Raw genomic sequence first — 17,465 nt, 5'->3', positions numbered from 1 at the left:
TAATTATCCTACTCGGCACAAGCAATATTCACTTGTTGCCTGGACTTAATTTACTAAGGGAACTTTCTTGCTGCGTCGCCTACATACACCAGATTGCTATCAAAGCACGATCCCAAAATTATCTATATAGTTTACTGGGTTACACACTCAGCCCTACTCGTTCTCTTTACTACGTTATAAATGTGCATATAATATTCATATACATATAGTGATTTATTTACTTTTTTATTTATGAACTTGTTCGAGATTCCTGAAGGTGAAGGTTTAAACTACGATTTTTTATTTTACCTATTTAAACAATATTTTTAATTTCTAGAAGTGCTAACTGTACAAGTAAAAACACAAACACAAGGTATAAAAAATAAAAAAAATACTGTTTGTTAATGGAATTCTTTATCGATGATAAATTTAGTTACCCACTGAGTGTAACTGATTATCAACCAGCCAGTTACCAGAATATTTCCCGAAATATAACTTTAATTTTACTTAAAAGTAACAGAATAAAATTTTTTTTAATATGTGCTTGTTTCTGAAAAATTTTAATATATTTGGTCAAAAATTAGATCAATTCGTCTTCAGTACTGATTAAACTAAAAGAGGAAAACAAGTTGTGCATTTTCTGAGTGTCCCTGTGACATATTCTACCTCTTAGGTTGTCTCTTGCCTGGAAGGTTCCAAAGTTCTCGAGGGACTATCAAGTTCCAGCTACTTTGCCAGACTTTATTGAATGTAACAAGACACTGAGTCGTCTCGAGAAGTCCTCACAGTTTCAAGTCATCTTACGTAACATTAAGTCTAACAAAACTTAATGTTACGTAAAACCATTTTATAGAATGTCGTTTCGTTATTTGCTAACAATTACAAAGTATTATAAAATGTTACTAACTTGTTTAATATTCTTTATATACCAATAAACCAAATCTTTACATTAGTTCATAATTATTTTATCCGGTTTTGTAATTTTCATCAAAATTTACCCTAATATTATTGTTATAACAATAATACCAACACTTTTATTTAAACCATGATGGTAACAAGGTCCACCAATTAATTTATTCTGGATTGTAATTAATGAACTAAATTGGGCCTGTGTACATGTAACGTATTAAATGTAGTTAATGTAGTCCTTAAAAATTATGTGACAACATATTTACAGTAGCTGAAGGACTAAAAATGGAGGGAATGCGCATTAGCTTTATTTAATAAACCGTCCGCTCCTTGAATATAATTTAAGGAAAGAAACGAGCTCAGTGGGTAGGTGATTATAGCAAGTGGAACACAAGGCCCTCGAAATCACATGAGCCAATTAATACACTTTTTATGACAGAAAATCTTCGAGGAGACATTGCATCCATTTCTCTCTGATGAGGTATACAATCCTGATTAGGTTTTTAGGTTTCAAAAATAGTTATTATAATTCCTAGACTGGTCAGAGGAAATAGTATGATTTTGTGCACAATTATATGATAACGGGAAGCAAGAACATTCAATTTGCAGTATCACTTATCATCTTTACATATGAATGACAAGTGCATAATATAAGTATTCGTGTAAGTATTATTGATGTTGATTTTAAATTTTAATTACAATATCTATATCTATACAATTTGGAAAACTGTTCAGTTTTGAATCCAACCTCATAACAACATTTTATATATTTATATTTATATTGTTTCACGGGGCAAAACACAAAACCCCAAATTTGCATTAGAAATATAATTAATGTCAACTAGAATTCCAATCCATGAATTAAGAATTACTCTTATTTTTCATTTACTTATGGTCCTCTTCATCATGAACACTAAAATGTTACATGTACACGACTAATTCGTTTAAAAATATGAGAGGACCCTATCGTATAACATCACAGGTGCTTTCACTAAGAAAGCTATGAACTTCGACTTTGGAATTCCTCTACATTAATATAAAATAATTCAAGTGTTACTTAAATCGTAGCGGCTATTCGAACCAATACACGGAAATTTGCATAGAAATTGCAGGCGAATCCGCCGGTATGTGATATATATAGTACTCATAATTGATAATAATGTCATTACATTAATGGACAAAGCTCTCTATCGTTGAAATTAGGCCGTAGATAAATTTAATAAAAGAGGTTAAATAATATTATATTATCCTATATCGTTTCAAGTGGGCGGACAATTGCAGTTACTAAACCTAAATAACGTAATAGCTAGTAAGATTATAAAAATGTTCAAAAAATAATACATTGTCAAAAATTTAATTACAAAGATATTGGCATTTCTTTCACGAAATAATATATATTCGTTTGCACGTCAAAATTGCCATTGTTAACTTGTCTATAAAATCATCAACCAAGTGATGTGCATTACATCCCCCCCCCCCTATAAATATACTATTTACTGACTGTTGTTTATTTGTAGGAGTCAAAAAGTTTGTATTTAAATTGAGCAACATCCACTGTTCTTTAAAAACCTTATCTTATTAGTTTATATGGTATTAAGCTTTAAAACCCCCAATCGTTCGTCATATTGAAAAACGAGTTAGTAATAGAATATCTATTTTCTTTACGTCTGATACTTCACTTACATTAATTCAGGCAAATTCCAGATTTGTTATCTTCTCTGGTTTCCCAACTAAAAAATAAAATACAAAATCCCTTACAAACAGACAAACGATAAACTACAAATTTCTGACCCATGTTCATTTTGTGTTTTTTTTCTTCATACGTAGAAGAAATTCCTACGATATTATCAGAGAGTTTCTAAATGCCCTGAAGTAGCGATTGCAGCTGCAAGCCACTATTAATTATATATTTTCTTAATACGGGAAATAATGCAAACCCAAATGTGAAGCCCTAAAAATTATTATATATATATACTATTTCACTTATTGAAATGAAAAAACAAAGATTACAAGGCTTCTATATATTTCGTGGATTTAATACCCACATCTTCAGGAAACATAATATAAATGAAGAAAACAAGAAACAAGAAACACAACAAATAAAATAACCAAAAAATGTAAATACGCAACTAAAAACATTCAAAAACCCAGCTGATATATCATTAATGGCACAGATGGAAATTTGGAAAAGTTAAAAAATTATCTTAAATTTAGACCATTTGGGTATTTTGATTTTAAAAGTAATTGATGTGCTTGTTCCAGATTTTTAAATTTTAATCTATTTAAATTTTCTTCATGACAAGGGAAGACCTTATTAATTCCTCTAAGGTTATATAACATTCTTCAATTTTGTCTTTTTTGTGCTCAGCAGCATGTTTGGCCAATGGCTTCTCCTTGTCTTTATGGAAAATATCAAATCTGTGCCCTGTTATTCTGACTCTAAGGTGGTTAGATGTTTGTCCAATGTACTGTTTTGTCACAAAATTTACAATTAATTTGGTAAATTACATTCTTAGAGTCAAAGTTTAATTTGCCAATGATGGGATAAGTTAAACATGTTACGTTACTTTTGAATTTCCTAGAGTTTTTCATAATTTTGCAAGAACCGCAACGTGGTTTGTTGCACGGTTCACATCTATTAGTAACTGGTTGGTGTAATTTAGGTAGTTTAGGTTGGACTAGTTTGTTTTTCAAATTTGGAGGTTTTTCGAAATATTACTCTAGGTGCTTTAGCCATAAAAGTTTGGGTATCTGGAGAGGAAAGTAGGACATTATGGCCAATTTTTATAATACTGTTAATTTTGTGTAGTCCAGGAAAAAACTGTGTAATAAACTTTGGTTGTGTTTTATAATTGAAGCTTGCTGGATGTTTTGGTTTGTTTATTTGATTTTTTAAAATTTTGTCTGGGTAGTTTAAATGTTTAAAAGTGTTGCTTAATTTTTCCAATGTAATTTAGGAAGTCTATATCATTGCTGCATAGCTTCTTGGCTCGTATAGATAAACTTTTTGGAATAGACTTTTTTTATATATATTGGATGGCAACTTGAAAAATTTAGATAGTTCATTGTGTTTGTTGTGTTTTAACATGCAATTTTGTTTTGATGTAGCCTGATTCTAAGAAAATGTCTAAATCTAAAAAAGTTATTATAACATCAGAATAGTTCCATGTAAACTTCAAAGGAGGAGAACTCTTGAAGATTCTTCAAAAATTCTTGCAAAGATTCCAATCCATGATGCCATATGAAAAATATATCATCGATGAAACCGTACCCATTTTAATGGTTGAAGATTTTGTGAGGCTAGAAATTTCTTCTCGAATTCGCCCATGAATAGGTTAGCATATGAGGGAGCCATCCTGGTGCCCATAGCTGTACCCGAAATTTGTAGATAATTTTTGTCGTTAAATTTAAAATTGTTCATTGTAAGGACGAATTGCATTAAATTAATCAAAAAGTTGTCGATGGAATAACATTATTTTTTCTAGCGTCTAGAACACTCTCTACAGCCTGCAGACCCCTCTTTATGTGTATGTTCGTGTATAGAGAATTTACATCTACTGTTACTAGAATTGAATTTTCAGGAATTGGTTGTTTAACAGTAGTAATTTTATCAATGAAGTCAGTAGAATTTTTTATATAGGATGGTAATGATTTTACAAAAGGTTGCAGTTGATCATCAATATAAGCTGAAATTCTTTCTGTTGGACTCCCATAGCTAGAAACAATAGGTCTACCAGGTGGAGGACGAATGGGTTTATGGATTTTTTGGGAGTGTATAAAATATTGGTGTTCGGGGCCATTTTGGACTTAATAATTCAATATTCTTTGAAGACCAGCCTTGATTGGGACCATAATCTTTGAGGTAGTTTTTGATAACTTCGTTAAATTTATCTGTAGGATCTTCCTCCAGAGGCTTGTATGTATTTGTATCAGATAACTGTGTGGTAGGCCTAGCTTCTTCAATGTAATCTTTTAAATTTAAAATAACAATCTTACTTCCTTTATCAGCCGGGAGAATGATTATATTGCGAATTTTTTTCAGTGATTTAATGGCTCGAATTTCATTTTGGGATAAGTTATTCTTCTTATTTAAAGAGTTTTGAAATTCCGGATTTGACAAATTAGACAATACAATGTTAATAAACTGTTCAATTGGGTGATCTGCAGGAGAGGGGGGAGGTTCCCAATCCGATTTTTGTTTGAACCTATTCAAGCAAGGAAGAATTTCATCATTACAAATGTTTTGTTGTTTGCTGAAGAAAAATTTTTAGTCTTAATTCCCGGGAAAAGGTAAGAGCGTCGTTTATTAGGCTTATTTGATTAAATTTTGGAGTTAGGACAAAACGTGAGACCTTTTGAAAGAACTTGAAGTTCATCTCTTTGTTAGGTTGATAGTCAGATATATTTTCAATGCAACGATTCAAGAAGATCACTGGCATTATTGGTATCTTGTTTGGCTACTTTTTCAATAATGGGGTCTAAATTTGTGTTTGGTGATTGTTCAACACAAGAATTTGTTCCATCATATAAGGGTGGTATAACATTATTAGAATCGGTGTCACTGAAGCATTTCCATTTAGTGGGTATTTCCTCACCATTATTTATAGTTTTTCTACAGATTTTTAACAACTTATTTGAAAGTTTTTCAGTTTTTTTAGTCATAAAACTCTGTAGCTTTCGTACTATATTATTAATGTCATTATGAAGAGAATCACTATCATATTGGGATAATAGACCATTGGTATTCTTAATGTCTGTACCATGGTTTTCTGCCATGGATTTATATGCTTTCAATACTAATTTTAGAAAGTTCAAAACTTGTCTTGATAGCTAAAATTTTAACAGCTTCGTGCATAGCAGGTGGTAGACCAGAGTAAGGAAATTTTAGGACTGAGACCTGGAGGGTTAGGCCGAAAGACAATAAAGTGCCAATGAACATAACATGACAGTTTAATTTTAACAATTTTTAATGAATGATATTTGAACTGTTTCATTAAATGTTTTTTGCTAGTATGCGTATTCATTTTGATAAACAAATTGAGAGCTTTTAACGGAAAATAAACACTAGTGTATAAGAAGTGTAGAAGAGAGACTTGTTACCAAAAGGCTTCGTGTTGACGATGGTTGATCACCAAGTGGCTGTTGTACTATTTCACTTATTGAAATGAAAAACAAAGATTACAAGGCTTCTATATATTTCGTGGGATTTAATACCCACCTCTTTCAGGAAGCATAATATAAATTGAAGAAAACAAGAAACAAGAAACACAACAAATAAAATAACCAAAAATGTAAATACGCAACTAAAACATTCAAAAACCCAGCTGATATATCATTAATGGCACAGATGGAAATTTGGAAAAGTTAAAATTATCTTAAATTTAGACCATTTGGGTATTTTGATTTTAAAAGTAATTGATGTGCTTGTTCCAGATTTTTAAATTTTAATCTATTTTAAATTTTCTTCATGACAAGGGAAGACCTTATTAATTCCTCTAAGGTTATAACATTCTTCAATTTTGTCTTTTTTGTGCTCAGCAGCATGTTTGGCCAATGGCTTCTCCTTGTCTTTATGGAAAATATCAAATCTGTGCCCTGTTATTCTGACTCTAAGGTGGTTAGATGTTTGTCCAATGTACTGTTTGTCACAAAATTTACAATTTAATTTTGGTAAATTACATTCTTAGAGTCAAAGTTTAATTTGCCAATGATGGGATAAGTTAAACATGTTACGTTACTTTTGAATTTCCTAGAGTTTTTCATAATTTTGCAAGAACCGCAACGTGGTTTGTTGCACGGTTCACATCTATTAGTAACTGGTTGGTGTAATTTAGGTAGTTTAGGTTGGACTAGTTTGTTTTTTCAAATTTGGAGGTTTTTCGAAATATTACTCTAGGTGCTTTAGCCATAAAAGTTTGGGTATCTGGAGAGGAAAGTAGGACATTATGGCCAATTTTTATAATACTGTTAATTTTGTGTAGTCCAGGAAAAAACTGTGTAATAAACTTTGGTTGTGTTTTATAATTGAAGCTTGCTGGATGTTTTGGTTTGTTTATTTGATTTTTTTAAAATTTTGTCTGGGTAGTTTAAATGTTTAAAAGTGTTGCTTAATTTTTTCAATGTAATTTAGGAAGTCTATATCATTGCTGCATAGCTTCTTGGCTCGTATAGATAAACTTTTTGGAATAGACTTTTTTATATATATTGGATGGCAACTTGAAAAATTTAGATAGTTCATTGTGTTTGTTGTTTTAACATGCAATTTTGTTTTGATGTAGCCTGATTCTAAGAAAATGTCTAAATCTAAAAAAAAGTTATTATAACATCAGAATAGTTCCATGTAAACTTCAAAGGCTTCGTGTTGACGATGGTTGATCACCAAGTGGCTGTTGTACTATTTCACTTATTGAAATGAAAAACAAAGATTACAAGGCTTCTATATATTTCGTGGGATTTAATACCCCCCTCTTCAGGAAGCATAATATAAATGAAGAAAACAAGAAACAAGAAACACAACAAATAAAATAACCAAAAATGTAAATACGCAACTAAAACATTCAAAAACCCAGCTGATATAATCATTAATGGCACAGATGGAAATTTGGAAAAGTTAAAATTATCTTAAATTTAGACCATTTGGGTATTTTGATTTTAAAAGTAATTGATGTGCTTGTTCCAGATTTTTTAATTTTAATCTATTTAAATTTTCTTCATGACAAGGAAGACCTTATTAATTCCTTTAAGGTTATAACATTCTTCAATTTTGTCTTTTTTGTGCTCAGCAGCATGTTTGGCCAATGGCTTATGTATATATATATATATATATATATATATATATATATATATATATATATATATATATATACATGATTACTAAAAACAAGAAATGTTACCAGATAAATTATCAAAAGTTGTAGTAGGCCAAAAATGAAAAATCCGTGAAGAATCAATTTGTCTAATGTAAACACGTGTTATACAACAGGCTTAGTTAAGGTTGTATGCAACATTGCAGGTCAATAGCTCATTTCATCTTTCAGATGTCCTGCAGAATTTTGTCATACTACCGAGTGACAGACTGCAATGTTGCACAAAGTCTGGTCATGCACTATCATATAATTCTTTATTTTCCATGCAAAAATGAAGTTTTGTTTTAAATTTTACATCTAAAGATGACATTTTTCCACATGATACAATCCTTCACATTATGTTTCGTTAAGATGGGTTTGACAGCAGTTTTAAAATACTAAAAGTCTACACAATTTTAGTCCACGTTACCTAAAAATTTCAAATACGTATTGGGGTAGTTAGGCTACACGTGTTGATGAACCACGTATTACAATCTCATATAATCATATTGACTTTGTTTATAAATTTCTTTTATCTAATATTTCTCGTTGCTCTAATCCCATGGGGTGACATGTACCTCTATTAAAGTCAAAGTTGCCTATATAAAATTAAAGCTTCATCCAAAATTGATATATTGTATGAACAACTAGAGGAACATAGACTTATATTAAAATATCCCAGGCTCTTGAGTGATAGATAGGCTTCGCTGCGCTGGGACAATTAGACGATTGTGATTAGCTGAACGAAAACTGCGTTCATCAGTAGGCTGTAATCCTTCTAATTAGATACCAAACGTGAGTCGTTCAGAGACATTTGTAATATATGGTACCATAGCAACACGATTGATTACAAAAGAATCCGTATTTTCTAGCTGACTCGAACCTATGTTATAATACATTATATATAGACGCCGAAGTAGATACTATATGGAATTTCAAAAGATTTTTTTACAACTATAAACGGTATTCATGTTTCAGTATTTCAATACTTTGTTATTTCTTTAATGAATTAAAATTATGTGTGATTGTATTTAACACATAGATAACATACTTCCAGCTGAAACATATGGTACAACGAATCACACGCGTGAATTTCGTAAAGAAGGAGGGTATTTTCAACCTTTCCTAAAATATGAAGTAAAAAATTCAATAGTCTGCACTTAGTTCGGTGCGTAGTAAACCGTCAGCGATAAACCGTATAGTGTATAGCTCGATCGTGACCGGTGTGTCAACTGGGAGCAATGGAGGGTTAATGTTTTAGGTGAGTAATCGCTGGTATACCTTTCGTGTTCTTCACTTAAAGTAAATGTATTTTTTGTAAATAGGATAATTAATTTGTATTCTTTACTTTTAAATAATATAGACTTATCAAATTGGTTTTATTGCTGATAATAATGTCATAAATTGACAATAAACGCTCGTATAAAATCCCCTAAATCCTAGTTGTTTAAATATATCCTGCAAAGCAGTCCTACCAATGAAAACGTTTTATTAAAACATGTTTTTTTTAATTTCGATATTAATGTAATGGCTTTAAAAATATCGGTGCCTCTTAAATTGGAAAAGTTTTAAGATGTTTTTTTGTTAAAAGCAATAACATCTTCGCTGTTACGTATCTAGAAAGCAAAATACTTCAAAATATAAGAATTATACTTATTCTAAAATCCATTTTTATTACACTGAAAGATAGATCAAGTTTTAAATACTATGAGCTATGGTTATTTAATAAAAAAATACAAATTAGTGGCTAGCTGCTAAATGATACGTTTCTCGACCTATATTTATATAACATTTGTTTTTTGAATACTATTACCTACAGAAAGTTATAATACCCTTTTATGAACTCCCTGTGAGTTAAGTTTCTAGTAATTTTAACTTTTCTACCAGCTAATAGAAATAAGTTTTAATTAGAATACTAAAATGTCTCAACTTCTTTTCATGACTTTAAAATCCATCTTTAGATATTACAGAATTGAACCTCACAATCTGGCATCGACTAGAAGTAAACAAATGACTCAGCTGACAGGATATCTCGAGAACCGCTATCCAAACATCAAGAGTTAAGTCAGTTAATCACGAAGTTGGTCAACAATGGGGGCGAGTGAGATCTGTCAATGTGTCAGTAGAACTGCAGCTAATTCTGAGGAGAAAAGAAATGTTATAGCAAATCTCACATTGATTGATTCTTTTCCAAAAAAACAAACATGTGTTAGAAAGAAAAAACTGACACCATTAAAACAAAACAAAAATATCATTCTTGCAATTTTTCCACTTAAGAGGGCAATAAAATAAAATGGCCCTTCGCTTTATAATATAGAACATGTATTTCAATTTTTTCTGACCTACACCTTTACTTATGTTTGAGCTATTCAAGATAATGGGCATTGTAAACACACTACAACTCTACTGTACTTTGGTGCTTTTTATAACTCGTTGGCACAAAAACAGATCCACGGGATGTTTTGTGTATAAGCTACAAGCCGGAAAAGGATGTCTTTACTTCCTGCGGAAGCCGAATTCAAGTTTACTCTATAGGCATAAAAACCATTTAACTTTAGATCTACTGACAAATTCTTTATATACTATATGTTAATACACGAATTTAAACCTATTTATATCTAATATAGAAGAATATTACAACTTACATTATCTTACTTAGTTTCTAAATTCAAAACAATATTAAAAAGCTGTCTGTATATAAATATAAATATACCCAAATCTGAAAAATATAAATATACAGGCGCTAAAATTTATTATAAATTATAAATTGAGTATTATTTACTTTGTATGTAACATTACTCTTAATCATAAAACCTTGTACAAAAAAGTTTCAATAAATTTACAATGGATGACGGTATTGGTTATTTTCCTAATTGTTGTACAGTTATGAATCTGAATAAATAAAACTACTATTAAATGTAAGTACAGGAAGAGTACTATATTTTGATTAATATTTAACTTTACTTTAAATGTGTTGGATTAACATTATATATCCTCTTTTTAAAAGCGATTCTCCATTTACAATAAATATAGGAAGGAAAAAGTTGTAGAATTATCAGATCAAGTGATCAGTCTTTGACTGTCCTATGTACAGTGAAGAGTGATCCATCGCTTCTGTGAGAGGTTAATGCAAACAAAACAATTTCCAGGAGCAGAGCAGATTGGCTGCCAAGAGTGGCCGTATGGAGCATGTATAAAGGGCGTCTGGAGAGCGCGAATCCTACACTTGATCTTTGGTGTCGTTGGCCCTTCTCCAATGAGTAACGCTCGTTGTTTGGCTGCTTCCAGTTAGTATTGATTTTGTGAGGAGCAGTACACTGCTTATATAGTGATTTACTTTGAGGAAAGTGAGGAAGTTTTGAAAAATATATCACAATTATACAACGTAGGAGTACGCAACACTATGTGTAGCGTAACAGGTTTCTCTGAGATTGCATGCAACATTTATAATGTCCTGCGAGCAAATATACTGAGAGACTATCATACAGTACATACAGTTTTTGTTTAGCACAAAAATTACGTATGGCCAAATTCTATGACGGACTTGTACTATCATTTAACACATTCTTGTCTATGTAGAAATGATGTTTCATGCAAAATATAGGATGAAAAAAGAGGATTAAATAACAGAGATCTCTTGCTACATAATACAATCAAAGTTTTGTTCGGTAGGGTAAGTTTCATAGCAATGTTCAAATAATCCAACGAGCTAAAAGAAGTTTGCTACAACGTAAGAGTGCGCTGAAATAAAATCTCTTGTTAAATTCTCGTATTATAGAATGCAGTTTGTGTACAGAATTATTTAATCCGCCGTATCCTTGTTGCCATCATGGTTAACCATAGGATCAATTTAAAGATATTTGTCAACTCTCAGCAAATTTCATGTTGTATCAAGCACCACCATAGAAATCAATGTTGATCATGCGGAAATAAAGCTTTATGTAAAGGTTCAAGCACGTACTTGATTTTGTTTTTTTAGAGATTGTGCGAATTTACAAACAAAGGGATAGAAAACAGACAGAACAGACATAAAATATTTCCAACATCTTAAGTGATGGGTTTCGCTCATACTAGAAATGAGATAAATCGGTGAATCTTTAATGTGGTAATAAATTTAGAGGATTTCCTAATAATCAGCATGCTATATTCCATTAAGGGAATAGCTCACACAATCTTTAATACCAGCCAAATATACTACATCTTTTCTGATGAATGGTCCAATGTAGAGTTTTACTGACTACCAGGATTCAACCTAAAGCCTTAGATTTACTTCTTACTACCAAATTAACTTAACTTTGCGAAGATCTAACACCTTGAATTCGAATAATAGCATATACTCAAACGGGTTGTCTATGCGTCATATAGCGATTTGAAAAGAGGCTGTTACCATCTGTCACCTAAAAATAAATAGATGTTTGTCACTGTATAATGCAGTTTTCTATGTGCACATCTTTGCAGATTTAAATGAACTCTGTGTCTACTTAAGTACAGAAAATGTGCAAACAAATCACAATTTTGTTTTAAAAACGTTTTAATATTTATATTAGAGTTCTTATATAGTGACTGGCCACTTAGCGGACTATCTCTTACCGGTTGATGATGAAACGCTAGGTAAGCTTTTAGGACATTTATCTTGCATTATAGTTTTAACTTGTTTGATTCAAGAGGGGTTTAGTAACCGTTCTTTAGTAGATTGTTTAATAAATATACTTATACCAGTCTATGCAGAATCCATAGATACATAAGACAGTAATTACACTATGGAAATCAGTCGGCGCTAGGCTAAGCCCAGAATAGAACACCGTAAAATAACTCAGACGAAATGTATTCTTCATAACATGCGTGTTTCAAACATATACATAATGCAAGTGGAGTATTTGATCAGATATCACTTTTTTAATTCTGGGTGTAAATATAAAGCTCTAAAGCCACCACAACTTTTTCTGTGTTAAGTTTTCTTCTTTATTTAACGCTTACTACAATTTTGGTTAATTTACATTGAATATTTCATTTTAATTAAGTAATAATACCGGACTGATATGCTAGGCGCCAATATAAAAATACGTTATTTTAATTTTTCATTACTGCTACTGAAAGTTCTATAAACAATCCCATTTTTGTCATTAACATAACACCCATCTATGCAAATCAGATAGTCTTAGAACCTGCTCTTCACGGTGTAAAATTACATTGTTAGTCAAATCATAATATTGCAGAATATAAGATAAGAGTTAAATAGTTGAAACATGATAGATCATTCGAGAAATCACAGCCTTTTGAAAACATTTGAAGTGTTTTATATAACTACTTAATTATAGATGAACAAGTTATAAAGAACTCAAGAAAAAGGTATGAAAATAAACTCCATCAAAGCAACTTTGTGGGTTAATGCAATATTTATGAAGTCAAAGTGGAAAGCATCTTTTATATACTTAACTTTCCAGTTACTTCCCAATATATACATTTGAAATTTGTTTCACTTAATGAAATTACTTAATTTAATTAACTCTTTGCAGTTTGCATTTAAAATATATAAGCTGTAACATTCTACTTATTCTTATGCTTTATAAATAACTCTTCATATTTGATCATATTTGACGAACTTCAAAAGTATTGATAAAACTTAACGTATAAGTTTTATTTCATGGTTGCTTGTAATTAACCTCATTTCTCACTCATCAATACATTTATTGTATTAAAATATTTGAGGTTTTAAATACAACATGTATTTTATAGAATAAATCTTACTCATGTTTTTATATTGAGATTAGGTTAATAAATACAGAAGTAGGAATTACTGCACTACTTAAGGATTACATTACTTTATAATTACTAAACACACAATTTACCTATCAATAATGAAATAGCTAACAACTGAGTATTTGAAAGTTCAGGATTTAATAATTTGCATTGAGAATTTACAAAAGAATCAAACTATTACGCACCTAAATACTGTTACGATAATATTGTGTTGAGTATTAATTCACATTATGTGATCTTCGGTAAGACATACAGTACTAACAAGCCCGATTGCTTGGCATTCGATCTACAGCAGACGAAATCATGGCCCAATTTGACCAAAGTTTAACATTTTCACTGATATACAAGTAGTAGTGCAGATTTTGAAAATGTTAACCATTGAAATAAAATCATTTGAAAGTTATCTTGTTTACAGACAGACAGGCACACATACTGAAACATACTTTCGGCATGATATGTTAGAAGAGGCCTGCAAAATGCTCAGCCAATGAAACTTCGTAATGGGTAATTATAAACATGTAATTACGGATTTTAGAATTAATAGAAATCTTTCAAATTCTTTTTAACCTTCTTTATATTAGACACAGACCGAACACTCCTTTGACACATACCCATGCAAATAAATAACTAGTAAGACTGATGGAATGAGTATTTGCTTAACCACTATAACCCATTACTGCTCGATACATTTTTTTATTATTAAGTGAACATCTTTACATAAGAATTATGGTTAACCATTATGGAGACTAAAAACGCATCATACTCCAATTAATACACAAAATACTTAATTAGATTCAATCATGTGGCATGTTCAATCAAATGTCTTATAAATGTGTTACACGATTAAGTGAGGCGTACCTTTTGAGTAATAGGCAACTAAAACAAGGGAAATGGTTTGATTTGCAAAATAAAATATGCAATTTAAATTGTAATTATTAGTGCAAAGATCTAAAAATGTTTTATTGTATCAGTGTTAGTTTGAATATGTAGTCTTGTGTAATTAAAAAATTACATAAAAAATTAAAATTTAATGAAACAAATCATCAAAATAAAAATTTTGTTACCATTACTGTGACACAATTTTCATAGAAACATTATTAAATATAAGAATATAACACATTTTTGTGGACGTAAAATATAGCCAGAAAAATATTAGTTTTTCTTTCTTTGCTTGTTTTGTAATAGATTTGTGACTGTGTTTTCTTTTAACCAGTAAAATATTTCCAAATAATTTAATGAATTTAACGACTAATTACGAAGAGATATAAAAAATAAGAGTAATAAGTATTGTATATGAAATTATAAAGTAATAATTATTAATTTTCATTTCTAGTTTTCACGTTACCAATAATGTACTTAACTGATTATACATTACACTTATGATCACTACAATTGAAGTGAGTTCATGCCCTTCTTTGTTCACCTGTGTAAAATGTAGTTATTTATTTATTCAATCACATTTTTATATACATTTCGGTCTCGCCAAGTTACATAAAAAACTTGCCTGCGAGGTCGAGCGATATTTCATTACTTCTACTGTTCTACTTCTACTGTTATTAATGTCTTTGATAAGTTGTATCGCTTAAATCAATTCACTAAATGAAAATACTAATGATTATTAATTTGCGGTTTAGGGCAGGTATCATGTTTCTATTTATATTTGGAAATTGTATGAATGCGGTTAGAACTTAATATAACAATAACAATAAAATAATATAACAATTACTTAACAAAAACAATATAAATTACATCAACGTGGTTTGATATTCCAAAATAATTATTACTAGTGCAGTGTTATAAAATGCGTGCATGCATGTCTGTTTTTGTTCCTCTTTGTCTGTTTCCAATCGTGTACAATAGTCTCGTCAGGTCGAAACAGTTTCTGCTAATCGTGTGTAGTTAGGTTATGTTTTGTTTTTCGGTTATGTTTATATTTTGTTTGTTCACTGAGTGAAGTAGATTTAGTAGTTTTTTCGTGGTCAGTGGGTAAAGTAGTGTGAATAAACAATAGTCTAGTATAGTGAGAGTGAATAGGTGTAATGACAATAGTTTCAAGGGCTGTGCAGTGTAATGGAATGTTGGGGGCAGGCTATTGGAGATTGAGCCAGGCTAGGCCTATTCCTAAGACACCTGCAAATGGCTAGTTTTGGCTTTATAATTGACACAGAGGCCTCGTTGTACCAAGTGTATGCTGCCCATTTAAACTTCTTTAGATTTGGTAAATTTTCTATTCCACTAGGCAGTTGATTAAATAGATTACTGTATATTCTTGTAGCATGTCCCCATAGTCTGTCCTAGGTGTGTGTATTTTGTACTTAGGAAATTTGTAGTGTTATGGTTTCTGTCCAGGGCTTCTTTAAATTGTTTGCTTTCAAAACATATCTGCAAAATTTTAAATAGATACAATCCTTTTGATTTTAGTTGTCCCTTTAAACTATAATGCTAGTAGAATTGATTGTCACTTATGTGCAAACTCATTTCTGTACAGTGCCCTTAAACATCTTTTTTGTAAGTTTAGTATTCGGTTCAAATGGCTATTCGCTGTTGGAAATAAAATACAACACCTCATAACGCATATTGATAGGAACCCAACTGGGATAAGGTAGAATATAACCAGTTACCGGTTCGGTGTAGTAGAGTAAAAGATTAGATATTTATTTCTTGGTCAATGCGCATGGGCCTGTAATATCTAGTACATTGCCAAATGTATGCTCTGTTAAACTTTATAGTGCAAATATCTTCAGAATGATATCAGTTACAAATATTTCAATTTCGGTTTAGTGTCAATTTATATACATTGTGATAATACGGTACTGTTTTGATCATACAAGTCGTTTAAACAGGTAAAATGGTGGTATCAACAGATTCTATAGAGTGTTGCTTGAACAATGAAAGCCCTGAGAGACGGGACGCGTAACTACGTACAATATTAATTTTCTGCTGTAATTGGACCGGTCTCACGAAGGTTCAGGCAAGGCAACACACATTGATTTCTGGAGTTATTTCAAAAGGACAAACAGTGCCTGCATTATTGTTTGGAGAAGTTCGAAGAACCCTATTCACGATTGAAACCTTCTGTTACTAGCTGAAATTAGAAATTAAATTTTAAGATTAAAATTTAGTTGGATTTTATCGAAAGAAAGATTAGACTTTGGAATAAAATAAATATGCGAAAACATTAAGAAACTGTTTCTTATGATCGAATATATAGTAATTTAAAATATTTATAAAAGTTATTTTGGGATTTCTTGTCAGGTGCTTTTGGAAACAAATTGCATAATAATACAAAAACGAACATTGGGGTCGATTATATAATTTTATTCCTTTTATGTTTAAGTCCTTGAGTGTCTATTTTATTTTGCCTTATGACAGTCTATGGAGTTTATTCTTAAAATGAATTTCAATAAATGGAATATTTTTGTTGTAATTTTAGTTGATAACTAGCAAGTCACAGTTGTTGATTGTTTGTATTATGACGTATACAAAATTATACTTTAATAGCGCTCAGACAATTACACAGTTGAGCCACAACAATTACATTCGTGAAACTGGTATTGGCCGAAAGTATATAAGTGACTAGGCTGGCGTGATATTTTGAGAGCTATTCTCTAAACATCAAGAGTCAGTTAATCACAGAGCTGGCTCATTATTTATAGGTAAAATTGATTAGTGAGTATTGACAGAGAGAATAATAGAATCTTTTAAATTTCTACTGACCATAACATAAGAATGTGTTAATATTGTTTGGACTTTGCATGGACTCTAATTCAAATGTGGCGATATAATTTGTGTAGAATATTTATTTTTATTTTTTTACCCACTAAACAAATTATTAAAAATTAGAATCAAACATACCAAAGAAACATTTACTGCAATATGCCGGAATATTCATTTCTTTCTTCCAAGATAGGGCATATACCGAATTTACAATTGTAATAGGCTGAAAGTAAAGCCTATCACTTAGGGAACAGT

The sequence above is a fragment of the Homalodisca vitripennis genome, chromosome 1 (genome assembly GCF_021130785.1).
Source record: "Homalodisca vitripennis isolate AUS2020 chromosome 1, UT_GWSS_2.1, whole genome shotgun sequence".
Taxonomy (NCBI): domain Eukaryota; kingdom Metazoa; phylum Arthropoda; class Insecta; order Hemiptera; family Cicadellidae; genus Homalodisca; species Homalodisca vitripennis.
This window is presented reverse-complemented; position numbering follows the sequence as displayed.